The 19,612-nt window shown below is 48.3% G+C and overlaps 1 protein-coding gene across 2 annotated transcripts in view; it reads left to right on the forward strand.

Annotated features, from left to right (window-relative positions):
* The first annotated feature begins 2,007 nt into the window (after positions 1–2,007).
* LOC146049623 (cholesterol 24-hydroxylase-like) overlaps positions 2,008–19,612 on the forward strand; it is a 92,312-nt gene continuing 74,707 nt past the window's right edge. Inside the window, exon 1 of one of the 2 annotated variants that reach the window (XM_083166185.1) lies at positions 2,008–2,301. The gene's annotated coding sequence lies outside the window, so the exon portion shown is untranslated. The remainder of the gene's footprint in view (positions 2,302–19,612) is intronic. The other variant, XM_083166188.1, reaches the window with a different exon arrangement.

Raw genomic sequence — 19,612 nt, forward strand, 5'->3', positions numbered from 1 at the left:
AAGGTTGTGGTATTTCTTTTAACTATGATGGCCAATGTCTAGGGCGCTGTTTACAGCTTGTTCCATCTTGGAGTTGCAACTATGGCATGTATTCAATGCCGCTGCGTGGGGTTTAAACAGAGTGGATCACAGAAAACCAGCCATGCTCGCTGTTTAACCCCTGCGCTGGCCGGTCGCACTATTCAACATTCCAGGGGAATCCTCACCGTCACAGGACAGCGAGGATTCCCCTAAACAGCGAGACCTGCAGCTGTAATTAGCCGCGAGTCTCGCAGCTTCTGCAGTCACATACGCAAATTCCCCCTCCCTCAATAAACGGAGCGAGGGGGAATTTGCGTATGAGGGGGGTCAGTGGAATACTGACAGGGTGAGCAGTGACAGCAAGCAGAAAGTCCTACTCGCTGTCACTGCTTGCCCACGGCATTGAATACCCCCCATTGTTGTTATGAGTATGTTACAAGACTAGGAGCATTACACAAGCAGACATACATTGTGCCACAGTATGCTAATTATGAGTGGGTAAACATTTCAAATGTAATTTTTTGTGAACTTATGGTGTATATATACCACATCAAGATTTACACGAGGTGTGTGTCTGAGTTAGAGGTGTGTGCGTCTGATTGAGAGGTGTGAAAGGAGTGTGTGTCTGAGTGAGAGGCATTTGTGTGTGTGTGTGTGTGTCTGCGTGAAAGGTGTGTGTGTGTGTCTGAGTGAAAGGCGTTTGTGCCTCCGAGTGAGAAGTGTGTGTGTGTGTGTGCATCTGAGTGAGAGGTGTGTGTGTCTAAGTGAGAGTCCTGTGTGCAGCAGAGCGAAAGCTGTGTGTGTAGGGGGTCACCAACATTCAGGGCCACCAAGAGAAATCCTGGGCCCCGGTACAACAACTTCCTGGGGCCCCCACGGACGGAGCTCCCGCACAATCTACGGACCCGTTGTTACGCCACTGCTTCCAAGGTGGATACACGTACAACAATTTACACTGTAATGCCTATTACACATGTCACACACCCATTACATATTATACCACATGCCATAATGCTCATTACACGTTATGCCACACACCGTAATGCTCATTGCATATTAAGGGGTTAACATGCTCTGCCAGGGGTTAACATTCTCTGCCAGGGATTAACCTGTCTGCCCTGATTTACATGCTCTGCCAGGGGTTAACATGCTCTGCCAGGGGTTACATGCTCTTTGCAAAGGATTTACACATACCCTCCAACATGGCCCATTCCATTAGTTACAAAATGCTCTGTTCCTGGACTTCCCTGCCAGTGGCAGTTACAGATGTAAGCACAGTCCAATATTCAAAAAGGGGGGGTCATATATACTGCCACCCCAAGCATCACTGTCCTGGACTCATTGGCAGTTGATGTGACTGCCCCTCTTTGAATTTTGGACTGTGCTGGAGTCCAACCTCTGTAACTGCCACTGGCAGGGAAGTCCAGGAACAGAGCATTTTGTACCTAATGGAATGGGTCATGTTGGGGGTACTTGCCACCAAATAAAAAAAACCCTGTGTGTCCAGACCAGGGCCCCCCTGACAGGCCCGGGCCCGGGTAAATTGTACCTGCTCCCCCCCCTCTCTCGGCACCCCTGCCAACATTTATCATGCCTCTGGGCGAATGGGGCAAACTTACACCACTGGAGGTAGGGAAAGTGGCAAGTGCAGCTTTATTCCGGCAGCAAGGACTCTAGTTTTAGCTCTTTTGAGAAAAACACAGTTCATGGTTGATGCTGGTCTTTTTTATGCAAATTAGTTTCAGCCAGCATTCGATATGTGTCATTTTAAATATCGTTTTGCACTAAGCACTTTTATAGATATAGCAATAGGGGGAGCTTTAAGGCTTCTCTCCGACCACAAGATGCACTGCTTTGCTCCCCACACACAGTATAAGTTTATGAATTGAACCATTTCTCTTAATGTTTTAATATTTAACATTTTTATGGGGAGCATCTGATGTTATGTGTTCATCACTGTATCACAATACATTAACTGTTTTGTATTTTAATATATACCATGAATGTTCACGTTTTAGCAACAGTATTTAGATTGTTTGTTTATATTTTGCAGAGGCAGCCGGGTCGCCCTGGTTACCACCCGGATGTGTACGGGTATCCCGGCAGTCAGAGGACGGAGGTGGAGTGACGTGAGACGGAGGCCGGAAGTACCAGGGGAGTTAGAGTCTCCTGGTTACCGCTGGGGTCAGCGCGCACACTTCCTGGTACAGCAACACTTCCGGTTGATGCCCGGAGAGACGGGGACGCGACATCGGGGACGCGGGAATGCCGGAGGGTGGGGTAAGTTTGGTGTGGTTATTTATTGCACTTTGTTTTTGTATTCTGGTTGTCCTGAAGAAGGGGAAGAATCCCCGAAAAATGTAGACAATTAAAAAGTTTCACTTGGTTTGCACAGTTTGGAATTCTCAGAGTGTCGCGGTTTGTTCCAGCATTGTACGTTTTCAAGTGATTTCACTTGCACTGAGGGCCCCTGAGCAAGTTACCCCATGGGGGGGTCTGAGTGCCGGGCCCACTGGATGTGTGTGTGTATGTATGTATGTATGTATGTATGTATGTATGTATGTATATATATATATATATATATATATATATATATATATATATACTGTATATTATAATTCATATACAGTTTAAGGGAATACCTAATGTAATAGGCTTCATATATACCATTTATGTAACAGGCAGTGTATATCATTTAAAATTAATTTGATCTTAATTGAAGATGTATAGGGCTACACAGATTTTTGTTTCATTGTTCACCTTTAGCACTTTTCATTATGTTCTCTATATTTAAGATTATTCTATATATTTGTTTGTGCGAGTGTGTTTGGTATTATGAATTGAGGGCACTGTTGAATGGGGGCCCAAACAATTATGCCAATCCCGGGCCCATCAATTTCTGATGGCATCCCTGGGCGGAGGACTGTGGTGGAGGACAGAAAGGCAGGATTCTGAGCCACAGCAGCACCCGGACAAATCCCAGGACAGATGACAATCATTAACAAGTGGGTACACTGCGCTGACCTATGGTGGTGGTCAGTTGGGTATTTGGAGCTGCTATTGTCTTAAGGGTGTCCCAAAACTCTTGTGGTTGATTACAAGTAAAATGTTGGGTGTCAGCACTGCCAGTGCGGAATTCTAATTATCAGTATGTAATGTTGTGCTGTACAGTTTGTAGATACTGTTAGTGTTGTGAATGAGTTGCAGGGAAATGGTAGATAATGGAGAACAATATATTTTATCTACCATTGCCCTGCAACTTTTCCCCTCCCATTAACCCATCTCAATTGTTTTCCCAGTTTTCTGTCTTTACAAATGCACTGTGATATTCTGCATCTACTTCATTCTTACACACCAACCAACTCATTCACAACACTAACAGTGTCTACAAACTGCACAGCATTACATACTGATAATTAGAATTAGGCACTGCCAACTCTGACGCCCAACATTTTACTGACATTCATTATCTACAAATATATAATATTTCTGCCATTCGCAGCCTGTGGTGTTATCCTGTTACTATGCAGGGGGAGCAGCCTGTGGTGCTATAATCAACTCCAGGCCTAATGTTTTGTTTATTAATACATATTTTTTAAACTAAAAACCTCCATTTAACGATGCACTGTTACTTATGGGCCACTGCTCTGGACTTGCCCGCAGGCTAAAAGTTGCCAGCCAGCCCCTGCCGGCGGGGGATGCTTAGTGTATCCCAAAATGTGGTAAAAACCCGATAACGGGGTTTTTACCGCATTTTTAGTTTAGAGAATCTCCCCCTTAGTCTGATTTCTAGCACTGGTTTTGACCAATATCTCTTAGAATGGGTGTCGGACGACTCACCAACAGTCGGGATCCGACAGTCATTACCCCGACGTCGGAATCCCGGCTGCTCCCTCGTAGGGGTCCACGAGAAGGATCTTCATTGCGCCCCCCCGCTGTGCAGTCGGGATTCCGACGTCGGGCTTTCGCTGTGTAATCCCACACCCCTTAGAATTTCCTTGTGTTGTTTGCAGACCATTTACTTTAAGATTCACTTATTTTACTAAGCAAAATTTCTCTGATCATGTATCATAAGGAACTTTGAGGCCGATTCTGGATCACATGCAGTGACCCAAATTAGGCCCGCCCCGATGGTGAGGGTTACCCACTCGCCGGGGCGGTGGCGTTGCTGGGGCATCCCTATAAATACACAGGCCGGCCAATGCCTGTTGGGGGTTGGCGGCTGACATCGCATGATATCATTCGCCAGCCCTGTCTGTGTCCCGGGGCCCGCAAATAAGTCGGTTGAGACCTGAGTTTTAGGCAGGAGAAATGATTCAATGGTATTTTCTTCTGAATCGGCATGCAAAGGGGATGTGTCTTCATTACACATACCCCTCCCAGAAATGACGGCGGGGGGTTTATTCGGCAGGGCGGCCCCTCTGGCGCTCGGTAAGTTGTTTGCTGGTTACCCACCAATCCCACATCAGGTCCTTTATTACAATAATAATGACCACATAGGAACAGGTACAGGCAGGGGCGTAGCTAAGGGTTCATGGGCCCTGGTGCGAAAGGTCAGCTTGGGGCCCCCCTACATACAACAAAATTAAAATCTCGGTCTGTTTATATTTTAATACATAACCCTCTATACGCACCACGCACCCTATTCCACCCACATACCCTAAAATCCTTTTCTCCCATATACCCTATTCCCCCTCTTCATCCCACATACAGTATGCTCCATGTTCCTCTCCTCCATTACACACCACCTACTGACCGAACATAAAACCCATATACCGCTACCCCCCACACATCCTGCACTTCAGTCCCTGTTACCCAAAATACATCCCATAACCCTTTATCCCCACCAAAAATACCCTATTCCACCTTCATACACCCTATAATCCTTTACTACTCCCATATACACCCTAGCCCCCCTGTTCATTTCAAATACACCCCCCCCCCCCCCCTCTCACATCCCACACCTGGGTGGTGACCTCTTTTATGCTTGTATGCAGGACCTCACACGCAGAGGCGTAACTAGAACGATGTGGGCCCCATAGCAAAATCTTGGACGGGGCCCCCCATTGTCACTACAGTGCCCATGGGGGAAGGGGCGCCAGAAGAAAGAGTGTCGGGAGAGAAACAGTGCCAGGTAGAGTTAGGAAAAAGACGGTCAGAGAGGGTGTTGGGATATGTACACCGCTCTGGCACCATTGAACATGGAGAAAGGGAGCAATAAAGGTGAAGGGAGGACCAGGCATCCAGGTCTCTCCAGTGGGGGACAGGACAGTGCACAGTGTGTGACCTGTGTCTGCCCTGTTAAAGCCCTGCTGGTGCATGGGCCCAGTAACTTCCCCCTTCACCTCTCAAAAACTGTGCAGTGCACAGACATGCCATGTAATCTTGAGGCATTACTGGCTGAACAAGGCAGCATGCGGGGATTGGAGCTGCTCTGCCATGAAGTGACAGAGTGTAAACCAATTTAATCGGTGCTTGCAGTCGTCGGGAGTCAATCAGAAGCCGCCGCTTCCTGATTGGCTGCCTGACTGAAATCTACAATTACCTTGCAGGCTGACAGCGGCGGTACTTTTCAAATACAGCACACAGCGGTGCTTAGTTTCAACAGCTTCCTTCCCTGCACCCTCCTGCCTGTGGCGCCGTACTCAACACGTGCCCGGCATATTGGTTGCGTCAGTACTGGCCATTGGTGCGGCTGTCACGTCCCCTACCTCCCAGACTCACAGTAAAGATCTGCGGACGCCGGGTGCGCGCGGTCATCAATATGGGTCAGCAGGTTATCGGTCCGCTGCCAGGGCTAATACCAGCAGCAGCAGCTCCTGCTGCTGCAGACCCGCGAGAATGATGACGCTACATCTCGCGGGTCAGAGTTCACGTCGGCGGCGTCCTCCCCCGGCAGGCTTCTCCCCTGGCCAGCCCAGCACACTGCACAGTGAGTTACTGACTGCACAGCGGCAGCGGCGGCTGGCAATATTACTGACGTTCACGGTGCAGGGGGTGCTTGCTTGCTGTCCATGGGGCCCGGGCCCCCCCAGTCGCCGGGCCCCATAGCAGCTGCACCCCCTGCACCCACGGTAGTTCCGCCACTGCTCACACGGCAGCTGCATGGTCCCCCTTCTTGAAGGTAGTCACTGACAATGACTTACCAGTGCATCTGGGGGACCCGGGCAGGATGTTGTTAGCTAACTGGCTGTCACTCTGTCCTTCCCGAAGGGTCACTTTCCTGGCGCTGCGGCGCAGGCTGGGCTTCTTCCTGCACTCCCGGCGCAGGCTGCCAACCCGGCGCAGGCTGCCCAATCACAGAGCTCAGAAGTCAGCCGCCCGTCCCAGCCGCTGGCGCTGGAGATTCAGTGACGGCTGTCTTCTGAGCTCTTTGATTGGGCAGCCTGCGCCGGGAGCTGCCTGTCACAGGCGGGAGCAGTGCCGCGGATTGGACACAACAAAGTGCCGAACCGTCACTCGTCGCCCTGCCGCATAACATCGCATTAGCCCACAGTGAACACCCGGTAAAGCTGCCGAAGTGCTGCCCCTAGGCATAGGCTGCTGCCCTAGGCAATTGCCTAGTATGCCTATGCCTAGGGCCGGCTCTGGGCACCTCTCCAACAGTGGCGGGGGTTGGGCCCCCCTGGCTCAGAGGCCCGGTCGCAGGTGCGACCGCTGCGACCCCTGTAGCTACGCCACTGGGTACAGGTTAAAACATTGAAAGAAAGGAATATCCGTTTTATCCTAAACACTCCAAAGAGCGAATGGATTCAGCATTAATTCATTTTATACCAATGAGGGATATGTACATAGGCGAATCTAGGGGGTGGTCCGGGGGTGCACAGGACCACCCATTAGCCCATTTTGTAGCTGATGGATGGGGCTTTCCAACGAGCCCAGCCCCGTGTCTCTAGCCCTCTGGGAACCGGAGATACGGCCAGGCAAAGCTGGAACGTTTTCCCTATAGGATAACATGGGACCCCCACCCAGTTCAACGGCTGCCAGTTCCCCCTTCGGCATCACTGAAGCTCGAGGTTGATCTCAGTCGAACCCAAATCGCTGGGCCTTCAATCTGATACCAGGCTGGATCTATATGGATTAATTGGTTCCAGGGATATTGAGGTTAAACCGTTTTTTTTTTTCATTTCTTAAATGTAATTTCATGACTGTTTATGTTTTTTGAGGGCAGATTTCTCTGGAACCAAACAGCCCAGTTTAATGGGACCAAAATCATTCGAAGCCAACTCAAAAGTTCTTCAATATGATACTGGTCTCATGTAAATGGGTCAGTTGGTTCCGAAGATATAGCTGGTTTGTTAAAGGGGAGTAGGGAGAGGAGAGTGGTTGTCTCTCCCCCTCACACCAGAAAATGCAGGGACATTCCCAGGCTGACCCCTTATACACCAGCCTGGGAATGTCCCTGCATGATCCTGGGACCATATTCCTGGGAAAATCCCTGCATTTTCTGTTGTGAAAGGGGTATTATTTCAAAGGGGCATTACGGTGTGCAGCATCATGTGTAAGCGGCATTATGTGTGCAGCATCATGTGTAAGGTACATTATGTGTGCAGCATCATGTGTAATGGGTACTATGGTACACGGCATCATGTGTAATGGGTACTATGGTGTGTGGCATCATGTGTAATGGGTACTATGGTGTGCAGCATCATGTGTAATGGGTACTATGGTGTGTGGCATCATGTGTAATGGGTACTATGGTGCGCGGCATCAAGTGTAATGGGTACTATGGTGCGCGGCATCATGTGTAATGGGTACTATGTTGTGCGGCATCATGTGTAATGGGTACTATGGTGCCATCAAGCAAGAACCCCCTAGCAATGAGCACGTAGGTAAGCAGCACTTATGTGGCAAATATGTAATGGGCATTACGGTTTGTTATATAGTATGTAATGGGCATCATGATATGTGGCACAATGTGTAATGGGCACTATGGTGTGTGGCCTTATGTGTAATTGGCATTACGGCGTGTGGCTTTATGTGTAATGGGTATTACGGAGTTTGCTAAAATGTGTAATGGGCATTACTGTGTATGGTCTAAAGTGTAATACCACACCCCTTTTTGTGATGCCACGCCTCCTTCCCATGAGACCACTCCCCCTTTTTGACGCGCGGCGCAGCCGCGCAAAGCCTCCCCTGCTGTTATGTCTAGATCTGGGACCACCCAATACCATAATTCTAGATTCGCCTATGGATATGTATCAAACCTTGGAAAGAGGTAAAGTTGCGTTGTTGCCCAAATTAACCAGTCCGCTTCTGTCATTTCAATTTGCTAGATAAATGACAGACGTTCATAGGTCTGGACGTTTATAATGTAACATGGCAGCTAGAAGCTGACTGGCTGGTACTACCATGCAGTGCAGCATGATTTTGCCCATTTTGAGAACAAATTTGTCCTACCACCAAGTCTGAATTCTCTCACCAAGACTTAGTGCATAGACCCCTTGGTTGGTATAATAACGTAACACTATTAATGTTAATGACATTTCCTCGGCTATGGTTGATGGAAAGACTAATAAATCATGGTGAATATTGATGCTGGCCAGGGGGAAATTCTACGTGTACTTGTATCATTTGTTTGTATGTTGGAAGAGGTTTTCCTAGGTTTCAGCGAAGCAAACTAGTGCTGTTTTATAAGGTGCGTACGCACTGGACAACGTTCTAAACAATATTGGCGATTATGACGGGTTGGAACAATAAAATCAGAATATCGTCCAGTTTATTATGATCGTTTAGTTATATATGGAGCTTCAGAGGTTCCACACGCCTAACAATACATAAATGAGCAAAGCACAAGAAAATAACTAATTGCAGTATTAGGACAATTACATGGTCAATATACACAGCTGCTTTACGGGACACTGAAGCAATTACTAGGGTGGCAGAGAATATAAAATTGTAAAGGTGCCCATACACGCACCGATTTTCCCGGTGCAATGAGATGCGTGCTCCCGCGGCATCTCATCGCAAAGTACAAAAAGTATGTGCTGCACAATCGTGAACGTGAATGTTCTGGGCAGATTGCATTGTAAATGCGATATTGAGAAATGTGGGCCTTTGGCTGTGTGTAGAGTGGAAGCGTTGTTGCTATAGTGATGCAAAGATAGTGTGTGTGGTTGAATTGTGTGTGGCGGTGGTGTGGTGTTGTGGTGTAGGGGTATGTTGGGTTAAGGATTTTGTTGCTGTGCTGTAAGTTTAGGTAGGTGTAAAGTGCATGGGTTGGTGCTATAGTGGTGGAAAGGGAATCTGTACATCTGTCAGAACAGACTTAGATCTTTAGTCATTAGGTCGACCCCGGAAGGTCGACTGGCCCCAAGGTCGACATGGTTCTAGGTCGACAGTCATTAGGTCAACATGAGTTTTTCACTGTTTTTTTGTCCCGAATGTCGACACAGTCGACATGGACACAGTTGGAGTTGAACCGCAGCCCCTCGCTTCGCTCGCAATGCTTCGGGCATGAAATACCGCCAGTCGGCACATGTCGGCTCAAAAAACAGTGAAAACTCATGTCAACCTAATGACTGTAGACCTAGAACCATGTCGACCTTGACCCATGTCAACCTTTAACCCTGTCGTCTTTGGGGCCAGTCGACCTTCCGGGGTCGACCGAAGTGTGTTCTGACAGATGACCGTTTCCCGTGGAAAGAGAGTGGGTGTGGGGTATTAATTTTGTATGGAGGGTGGATTGTGGGACCATGCAGGGGTGTTAGTTGTTGTGCTGCAGGCTAGGTAGCATATGTGAACAGTGAAGGCTTAGTTACAATATAGCCAAAAGGTACCTGTTATCCGTTGGTGGTATAGTGGGCAGTGTTCTGTCCTTGGGTGCTGGACTGGTGTCGGTGGACAGGCAGGTTCGAGGGGAGTGGGAGCTTAGTGTCAGCGGCGGCCGGTGGTGGCAGGTATCGGGCACAGTACTATTGCGGCCGGAGGGAGTGCCAGCAGCGGTCGCAGGGTAAAGGAGCCTGTGCCAGGATGAGCGCTTCGGGATGGCGGCAGGAGGAAGTAGGAGGCAGCGGGTGCATGGCTCTGCACTGTCTGTGCGGAGTGTGTGCTGGGTGGCAGGCATTGGGCACAGTACTATTGTGGCCGGAGGGGGTGCCAGGCAGCGGGTGCAGGGTAAAGGAGCCTGTGCCGGGATGAGCGCTTCGGGATGGCGGCAGGAGGAAGTAGGAGGCAGCGGGCGCATGGGTCTGCACTGTCTGTGCGGAGCGTGTGCTGGGTGGCAGGCATCGGGCACAGTACTATTGTGGCCGGAGGGGGTGCCAGGCAGCGGGCGCAGGGTAAAGGAGCCTGTGCCGGGATAAGCGCTTCAGGATGGCGGCAGGAGGAAGTAGGAGGCAGCGGGCGCATGGGTCTGCACTGTCTGTGCGGAGCGTGTGCTGGGGTGGCACAGGGAGTTCCCGCGAGACTTGGATTGTGCTGCCTTTAAAGTGTGTGTGCGCAGCGCAAGATCCCGCAAGACTTCACAGAGCTCAGGTGCCGGGGCAGAGTGATCGTGTCTGTGTTTTATGTGTGTATTTATTGCGGGGGGGGGGGGGGTGTATTATAGGTGTACGTTATTGTGGGGGGATGGGGGGGTGGTGTAGTGCAGGGGCAATATCTCCTATATATGTGGCTACATTTGGCAACATTTTATATTTGGTGTGCGTGTATAAGGTTGGGTGGGGGGTGGAGTTTCATGTGTGACCCCGCCCAGCGTTATAGACACACTCTGAGGATGATTGACACATATAGCCAAATATATAAGAGACTATGTGTTTCATCGCGCCCTACGGGCGCTCTTCACACCGTCGTAAGGGGCTGCGCCCCCTTAATTTGTTAACGTTTGTATTGTGAGAAATACAGTGTGGTTAGAATTGTATGAAAGATGCCTCTATTGCAACTTGAGTTATAGGTGAAATGTGTTAAATAGAGAGCATATGATTTGGAAGGGGTGTGTATTGTTTTGTTTAATAAAAAAGCGAATACAAGAACAGAAAATGTGCGAATACAAGAACAGAAAATGTGCAATTCCTTTGCGCTGATGCCTAGGAAGCAGCTAGTACTGGTAAAAGAAAGTTCACCAACTTTCTCAAAACATAGGATACAGAAATTGGAAGTACCACTGCATAAAGCGCTTTCCAGGTCTGACTTACACTAATGGTACATAAGTGTCCTTATTGTAGGTGGGACAAGTTCTTTTAAACTTGGGTCACTCCTAAAGTTATTCACAAGAGGGGAAGGTCACCAAAATCTTCAATAACTGTTGGATGTCCAAATGCTCTAAAACGGAAACAGAAAAATATTGCAACACCTTTTTTCAAAGGGAAAACAATTTATTTTGCACTCACAATTTCCAGATTTAAAAACAGCATATAATCACCAGCCGGTGATAACATGTGGGAGGTTACACCCAGGAATCCCTTCACCGATGTTTCCAGGTTCCGGACACCTTTCTCCTCGGGATGGAGACTCCAGGGGTCCTCCACTCCAAACAGCACAAGTAAAAAACAAGCATCGGTTCTACCAGCCACGGGAACACCTGCTTAATGCATTTCGGACCATTGGGGTCCTTCTTCAGAAGCATAATGTTTCCCGTGGCTGGTGGGATATAAATAGCAGAAAAGGGTGCCAAAACAGCATTACGCTGCCCTGACGCTATACAGGATGCCGAAGTGATTTGAGCCGCAACCGGAAGTGGAACGCCGTCATTTGCGTTCCACAGGGTGCTTCTCATGCGTTCCAAAATACCAGAAGGTCACTTCCGGTACGGAAGGATTGATGTATTGCACACTGCCCATTCAGTGGAGTACCCTACATAGGTCCGTATTTTTTATCAGTCCATATACAAGAAACAAGAGGGAGATGGAGGAGAATAAAGGGCAGTTAATCATTTTTCAGAAATCCGTACATTTTCATAACACATTAAAAAACATACACTTATAAAATATAACAGCAGATAAAAACAGAATATAATTTAAGAACAGCTAAAAGGGCAAAAATTATAAAAACCATTTAATTTCAAAGTCACTATTAAGACCATTTTAGCACCAGGGTATTAAGCTTAAAAATCCATCTCATTTCTGACTGGGCTAAACAAGTTTCTATATTTTTATTTCGCCACGTGGGTGTGATAACTTCAAGACCACCAAAAGCTTTAATACAACATTCTTTACAGTTGTGGACCTTTTTAAAATGAGCTGGAACTGTTTGGGTTTCCAAACCTTTTCTTATATTATATACATGTTCCGCTAAGCGTGTCTTCAGGTTCCTGGTGGTCTTGCCCACATAAAATAAGCCACAGTCACATTGTAAAAAATAAATCACATTTTTGGAATTACATGTGATAAAATCATTGATTTTAAAACTGGTGCAATTAAAAGTGAATTCTTTGGTTTTGCTTATGCCCTTAGCTGTTCTACACATCAGGCACATTCCACAACGGTGGAACCCCTTCGTGCGGTCACTAGTTCGGGGCATCACGTCAAGGCAGCTTTTGACAAGTTTATCTTTTTAATCAAAAAGCGGTTACAGAGTAAGATGTACATTATGTGGGCAATAGTATAGTAGGGTGTTTTCCAATCAACGTCTCCCCACTGGCGGAGATCACTATACAGGAAAACAGGAGGCTGGGTAGTGATAGGGGTGTGTGGGCATACGGGGGACTAAAGAGGTGGGTGTGGGACACTGTGCAGCTTCTGCCAGTGGGTGAGGGTCCAGCGTGGCAGTACAGGATGGTGGCCCTGAGTCAGTGTTTCTTCCTACTGGGTGGGAGTTAGGGTGCATAAGAGCAGGAGGCTGGGCTATGAGGCATGATAGGGGTATGTGGGCAACACCGCGTCAGCGACTCCCCAGTGGTGGAAGTTACGGTTCAAGAGAGCAGGAAGCTGGGTAGTGATTGGGGTGTGTGGGCATATGGGGGACTAAAGAGGAGGTGGGGGACACTGTGCAACTTCTGCCAGTGGGTGAGGGTCCACCGTGGCAGCACAGGAGCACAGGACGGTGCCCCTGAGTCAGTGTCTCCTCCTACTGGTGGAGCGGGTCACCACTGGCAGATGTTACGGAGCAGGAGAACAGGAGGCAGGGCAGTGATAGAAGTGTGTGGGAATGAGGGGTAGTAAAGGTTTTTGCCTGTTGCAGAGTAGGGGTGGCCATTGCTGCAGACGCCATCGATGGTTGGTATTGATGGTGATTTTGCACCCTGCCATTCTTATAGATCTTTCCTTCGTTCAGTGTTGGCGCTAGTTTATTTGCTTGCAGAGCAGTGTGTAGAGTTTCCATTGTTTGACTTCTCTACTCAGTAGTTTGAATATCTGTGCTGTCATACTTATTATATTGTGAGAATATTATCACACCTCGAGAAGTTGTGACAAAGGACGTGTGTGGCATCGCTAGGCCATGATGGCGTTCGGGTAGGGCCGGATCGTGAAACAGCCAATGAAATGTGACTATCTTTGTATAGAATCAGACTGCATGAACAAATGGAGGGTTTGACTGTGGTGCGTGAATGCGGTGCTCGCTTTACATAAAGTGTTTATAAGCAGCGCTTATGAGGAGGATCATCTGGTAATCCTTTGAAGGAAATCTATCCTTCCATGATACATAATCAGATCCACCGTGTTTATTTTATATCTGAGTTCTTCGTATTTTAAACAGCGAGATTGGCAGGCAGCCCTCCTGCTAATCTCCCAGGACCCCTGATGGAAGTTCATGGTTGCTATCTTCTGCACCAAACAAGATGGAGAGTAGGCAATCCACTGTAAGAGCCAACCAGTTTTCCACCAATGACATGGAATTGGTGGACATATAGTGCATTTTTACACTAAATGCACTATAGTAGGTCCTATGGTCTCAGTGGTGGTCTGGGGTCCCAACTGCAGCGATGGAGGTCAGGGGTCCCATCTGCGGCTGGGGCGGGGAATAAACGGCCGCTCCGACCCAAGCCATTCGAGGCTCGCTTCGTCATTGGCCAGTCCCCTCTGGTTGGCAATATATCATTTTACACAAGCTATAAACCCTGCACCCACATTAATCCACAATAAATGGTCACCCCCGGACGGAGATTCTTGTGGAGGTGGGGAATCCCCAAAATAAAGGGGTCCCTCTCCTCTCGAGGGTGCCTCAGGCTGAAACACATGGGAGGTACCCTCGAGAGGAGAGCACCAATTTACTAAGATGTGGGGTCCCTGGGACCCACACATTGTTTATTTTTCACTCAGCCTGATCACTGCTTACTACATCTGCCCTTATGTAGGTATAGTAAAAGCTTCAAACGGGCACTGAAAACTCACCTAAGCATCAAAGCGTACCCTTCCACTGCATAAACCAGCTGGTTCTCCGACCCCTTGCCTGTTTACATCCTGCTATCTAACCACCACCCACTTGCTTGCACCTCTTGTAATCTGTCTCCCCTTCCTACTAGATTGTAAGCTCCTCCGAGTAGGGCCCTCTTCCCTCCTGTTGTCAAAGCCCACTTCTCTTCACATTTCACTCACAGCTCTCCTATACTCCAACACTCAGTGACCATCTTCATACTCATCTCCATCATTGGCCTCAAGCCTCTAGTTGTATGTTGATTGGGTCCTCACTACTTACATTTAAGCTGTAATGTGTATTGAACTGTGGTGCTCTTTATTTGTACTGTATTTTTGTTATTTATTCAATGTTATGCCAAGTTTTGTCTCCCTGTATTGTTCCTTTGTACGGCGCTGCGAAACACTTGTGGCGCCTTATAAATAAAATAATAATAATAATAATAATAATAGTGTACATTATTACGCTGGTGGATAAATCTCCGCAGCAGCAGCAGACAGGAGCAGGTCACATGACAGTGACAGTTGGGAGTGGGGGCAGTTAGTAGGTACAGAGCTGCACAAGACCCAGGACATAGGGGAAAGCGCTGAGGTGGCTCCTTAATGAGCAGGAAGGGAGAGGTGCCATGATTTTACTGGGTTGCGTCCAGGGGCGGGCTGTCCTGGGGGGCAGGGTGCCATGTGCCCCCCCGGGCCGCTGAATCGTTTTGCGTGCGGGCCGCCATTGTTCTGAGGCTGCTGCTGCAGCCAGACTGACCAGTTTCCATAAACATGGCCGCCGGCCTCCTGCACTGAGGACATGTCTAGTGCAGGAGGCCACTACAGAGACTCCGTATGTTCCACCTACTTCCTGCCTGTGCGTTACACTTTCTTCCCTATGCTGCAGCCTGCCTCGCTGTCTGGCATCAAGGTAATGCTGGCCATACATCAGAAAGATTGATCTTAAGATCGATTGCGCTCATGATTGTGTCCAATTTCCCTTCAATTCTTCGGCAGTCCTTGGTGGTTTTTGGACACACAATGTGCACACAATCTGCATACAATCCATTTTACAATCAATTGAGATTGTATGATTGGGTACAATATCTTTCTAATGTATGGCCACCTTAAGAGGGAGTGGGACTCTACAGGCTGAGCAGCCTGTAAGGTTCAGTTATTATACAGGGGGGAGCAGCCTGTGGGGGTCCAGTTATTATTTTAAGGGGGAGCAGCCTGTGGGGGTCCAGTTATTATACAGCGGGAGCAGCCTGTGGGGGACCCGTTATTATACAGGGGGAGCAGCCTGTGGGGGTCCAGTTATTATTTTAAGGGGGAGCAGCCTGTGGGGGTCCAGTTATTATACAGCGGGAGCAGCCTGTGGGGGACCCGTTATTATACAGCGGGAGCAGCCTGTGGGGGTCCAGTTATTATACAGCGGGAGCAGCCTGTGGGGGTCCCGTTATTATACAGGGGGAGCAGCCTGTGGGGGTCCCATTATTATTATACAGGGGTAGAAGCCTGTGGGGTCCTGTTATGATTATAAGACAGGGGGTGCAGCCTGTTGTGTCCTATTATACAGGGGTAGCAGCCTGTGGTGTACTTTTATTATACAGGAGTAGCAGCCTGTGGGGGTCCCATTATTATACAGGGGAGCAGCCTCTGTTGTCCTGTTATTATAAGATGGGGAGTAGCCTGTGGTGTCCTGATATTATACAGGGGGAGCAGCCTCTGTTGTCCTGTTATTATTATAAGACGGGGAGTAGCCTGTGGTGTACGGATATTATACAGGGGGAGCAGCCTCTGTTGTCCTGTTATTATTATAAGACGGGGAGTAGCCTGTGGTGTCCTGATATTATACAGGGGAGCAGCCTGTGGTGTCCTGATGTTATACAGGGGAGCAGCCTGTGGTGTCCTATTATTTTTTTTTTATTTTTTATTAATACATATTTTTAAACTGCAAAACCTAAATTTAACGATGCGCTGTTACTTATGGGCCAGTGCTCTGGACTGGCCCCCCAGGCTAAAAGTTGCCAGCCAGCCCCTGGTTGCGCCTTCGTTGTTCTCCCAGTTCCCACAAGTGGAGGACCCAGCCACATATCACAGCGGCGGCCTGTGTCCTCACCTGGCTAATGTAGGTAAGAGATATTCCAGGGGGAGGGGGGGTGAAGCCTGCGAGCTGGGCAGATCCTGAATATTGCAGAGTTCAACTTTGTTTTCTGTGCTGTGTTTTTATACTGTTTGTGTGCCAGGCAGTAGCAGCAGGGTGGGTGGCACAGGGCTCTCTCTGACTCTGGCACCCATGTGCAGTGTATACCACACATACATTATCAGTACACCAGTGCTAAGTGATGCCACCACTACTGATGTCACTGAGGGGTAGGTGTATGAAGCAGTGATAAGGGAGCAGTGAGCCACAGGAGAAGTGGCCCATGGCAACCAATCAGCACTGACGTAACATCTATAATTTGCATAATATAACATTATACAGAGCAGCTGATTGGTTGCCATGGGCCACTCCTCCTCCCTTATCACCGTTTCATACATCTACCCCTGAATCGCTTTTACCTCAGCCGACTTGCGGCTCCAGCGCTTGCACACCATTTCATTGGTGCTTTGCATTCTGGCTGGGTAAGTATTTCTTGTTTATAGATGGCAAAGCAGTTATATTTTTGGAGTGACCGGTCCACTATTAAATCATTGTGTATGTATGTGTTTCTAGTGGCAGTGAGGGTCTTGTTGGGTAACCGATTGCAATCAACCCTGTCAGAATGAATTATCTGTCAGTAAAGTATAAATGAAGTAATGTTTGATCCAGACCAGACTCGTCTTGCGCTGCTTTTATACTACAAACTGACAAACTGTTTTCCCGAGTGTCTGTGCTTCTGTATAGTTGGAGGGCGTCCAGCGCGTTTCTGGGTACATCTACCTACCACAGGCAGAGGCAGATGCAGGAATTATTTGGTAACGTCACCGTGTGGCTTTCAGTTTGTCCAACTCAAGAAATGTGGCCAGGCCTAGTGGCGTTTTCAAGTAAAGTGTAGTTTCACGACGTCCGATATATCGGATGCAATATCGGCCGATATATCGATGCGATTTTTGACCTGTTCATAACCCCACTATCCATTACGCATGGATTTGATTTTATATAGTGTGGCGAGCAAGGCCGCCGACATCAGGATGCTGTTGGTACAGCTGTCCCTGGCCTCTGGAGGGGCCCGGGCAGCTGCCCACATCGGCACATCCCGGGCCCCAAGATTCCTAGTGGCGGCCCTGGTGGCGAGCGCAGTAATCGGAGTCCCCTCACGGGGCTCGCCACGCTTCGGGCTCGGTGGCTCGCTGCTCTCGCCACACTAAATAAAATCATCTCCATGCGTAGTGGATAGTGGGGTTATGAACAGGTCAAAATATCGATATATCGGCCGATATCGCATCCGATATATTGGGCGTATATTGGCCGATATCGCATCCGATATATTGGGTGTATATTGAAACTACACAAGTACCCTTTCCTCTTTAATGACTTAAAGCATGCGTTCTTGGGGCTAATTAGATAGCCCCTGTAGCGCCGCTCATCCTTGGCCAGCGCCCACCAGATCCCTGTCACTGGCGAGCGCTGGTGATAGGGACTGGGATGCGCGTGCGTCTCACACACGCGTCCCAGTATTGCGGCGGATGGGCAGCGTCTCCCTGCCCGTCTCCGCTTCAGGGAGACACTGCCAAGTTCCGGGGGGGGGACGACTGCGGGGGAGGCAGCGGGGACAGGCGGCAGGCTCCGTTGCCACGGGGCGCGCGAGAGTCTCGTGCGCACGCACCCCTGGCGGTGGAGGCTCCATCTGTACCATTGCCTGGGATAAAATCTTCAATTTATTAAGTTATTCATGAGGTGGATGTCACTGTCAACATCTTAAAAATGCTTAGCGGCTCTTCCAACACACCCGTGAGGTGGCTGCCTGGTGTCGTTTTTTTTTGTGGGGTGTCGCCAGTAGCCCTAATCCCCAGTTTACAGTGGAGTTCATACCAGAGTAAAGATCATGGATATTGTATACAATATCGCATCTTATCGCATCTTGGTTTTGCGATGATCATCGCAAAACCGAGATGCAATGACATGTGATATTGTATACAATAATTGTAAGGTGTATGGGCACCTGTACAAGATTTTTTTTTTTTTTACTGTTGTTTTTTGTGCAGGTCGAAGTCAGGTGGTGGTATAATATCTGGCTCCATTGGCGCATTATGGTACGTTTCACCCCATTTAGGGCACACAAACTGAATGTCATCAAACATGCGGTGGTCCATGTAACGAATTGCGATTTGTCAGCTTCACTTTTTTTTTTTTATTGTTTTTTGTGCAGGTCGAAGTCAGGTGGTGGTATAATATCTGGCTCCATTGACGCATTATGGTACGTTTCACCCCATTTAGGGCACACAAATTGAACGTCATCAAACATGCGGTGGTGCATGTAACGAATTGGCATTTTTTTGTCAGCTTCACTGCAGGGCAAAGGAACTTGATCTAGATCACTGAAGGGATTGTGCGTTTGGACTACTGGAGATGCTGCTTTTCCAGTCTCTATCCTTTTCCATTTAACAGAAGAGAAGAAGGGGTGTTTACGCACATTTCCATGCACCCCGAGCCGAAGGGTCTGATCTTTGCACAGGAGCTGAGATAGAATGTCTTTTGTTATGGGATCAGTAAGCCCTGAATACGATGGTTCTTGATCAAGGACCCTACTGAGAGTCGCTTTTTTGTCCTTCCCATGAAAAGGGAAGTGCCCTAGGGTGAGGATATATAACATGACCCCAAATGCGAACCAGTCTACCCCTGCGCTGTATGACTGGCATTTTATCATTTCTGGAGCCACGTAGGCAGGTGTCCCAACAGGTTCTGTGGTATTGTCCTCTCCATATGCATTCATTAAGGCCAGGCCAAAGTCTGTGATCTTTATATGGCCATCTGTGGTCAGCAAAACGTTGTTCAATTTTAGGTCTCTATGTATTATGCCTCTGGAATGTAAGAACTGAAGGCCACAGACCAGTTCTGCTGCAATGAATGTTATTGTGGTTGGCATCAACGGATACTTTGCTTTCACATAATGGAACAAATCCCCTCCACCAGCCAATTCCATGATATAGTACAGATAACTGTATGTGTGGAAGGCTGCAAATCCATGGGTCAGAAATGGACTCTCATGTGCCAACTGAAGAACACGACACTCTGTCAAAATGTCCTCTTGTTCTAGTAATGCTCTCTCCTTTGATTTTTCAATAAGGGCTCTCTTCCGTAAGATCTTAACTGCCACTCTTTCCTTATGAATGGC

The sequence above is a fragment of the Crinia signifera genome, chromosome 12 (assembly GCF_055691185.1).
Source record: "Crinia signifera chromosome 12, ASM5569118v1, whole genome shotgun sequence".
NCBI lineage: Eukaryota > Metazoa > Chordata > Amphibia > Anura > Myobatrachidae > Crinia > Crinia signifera.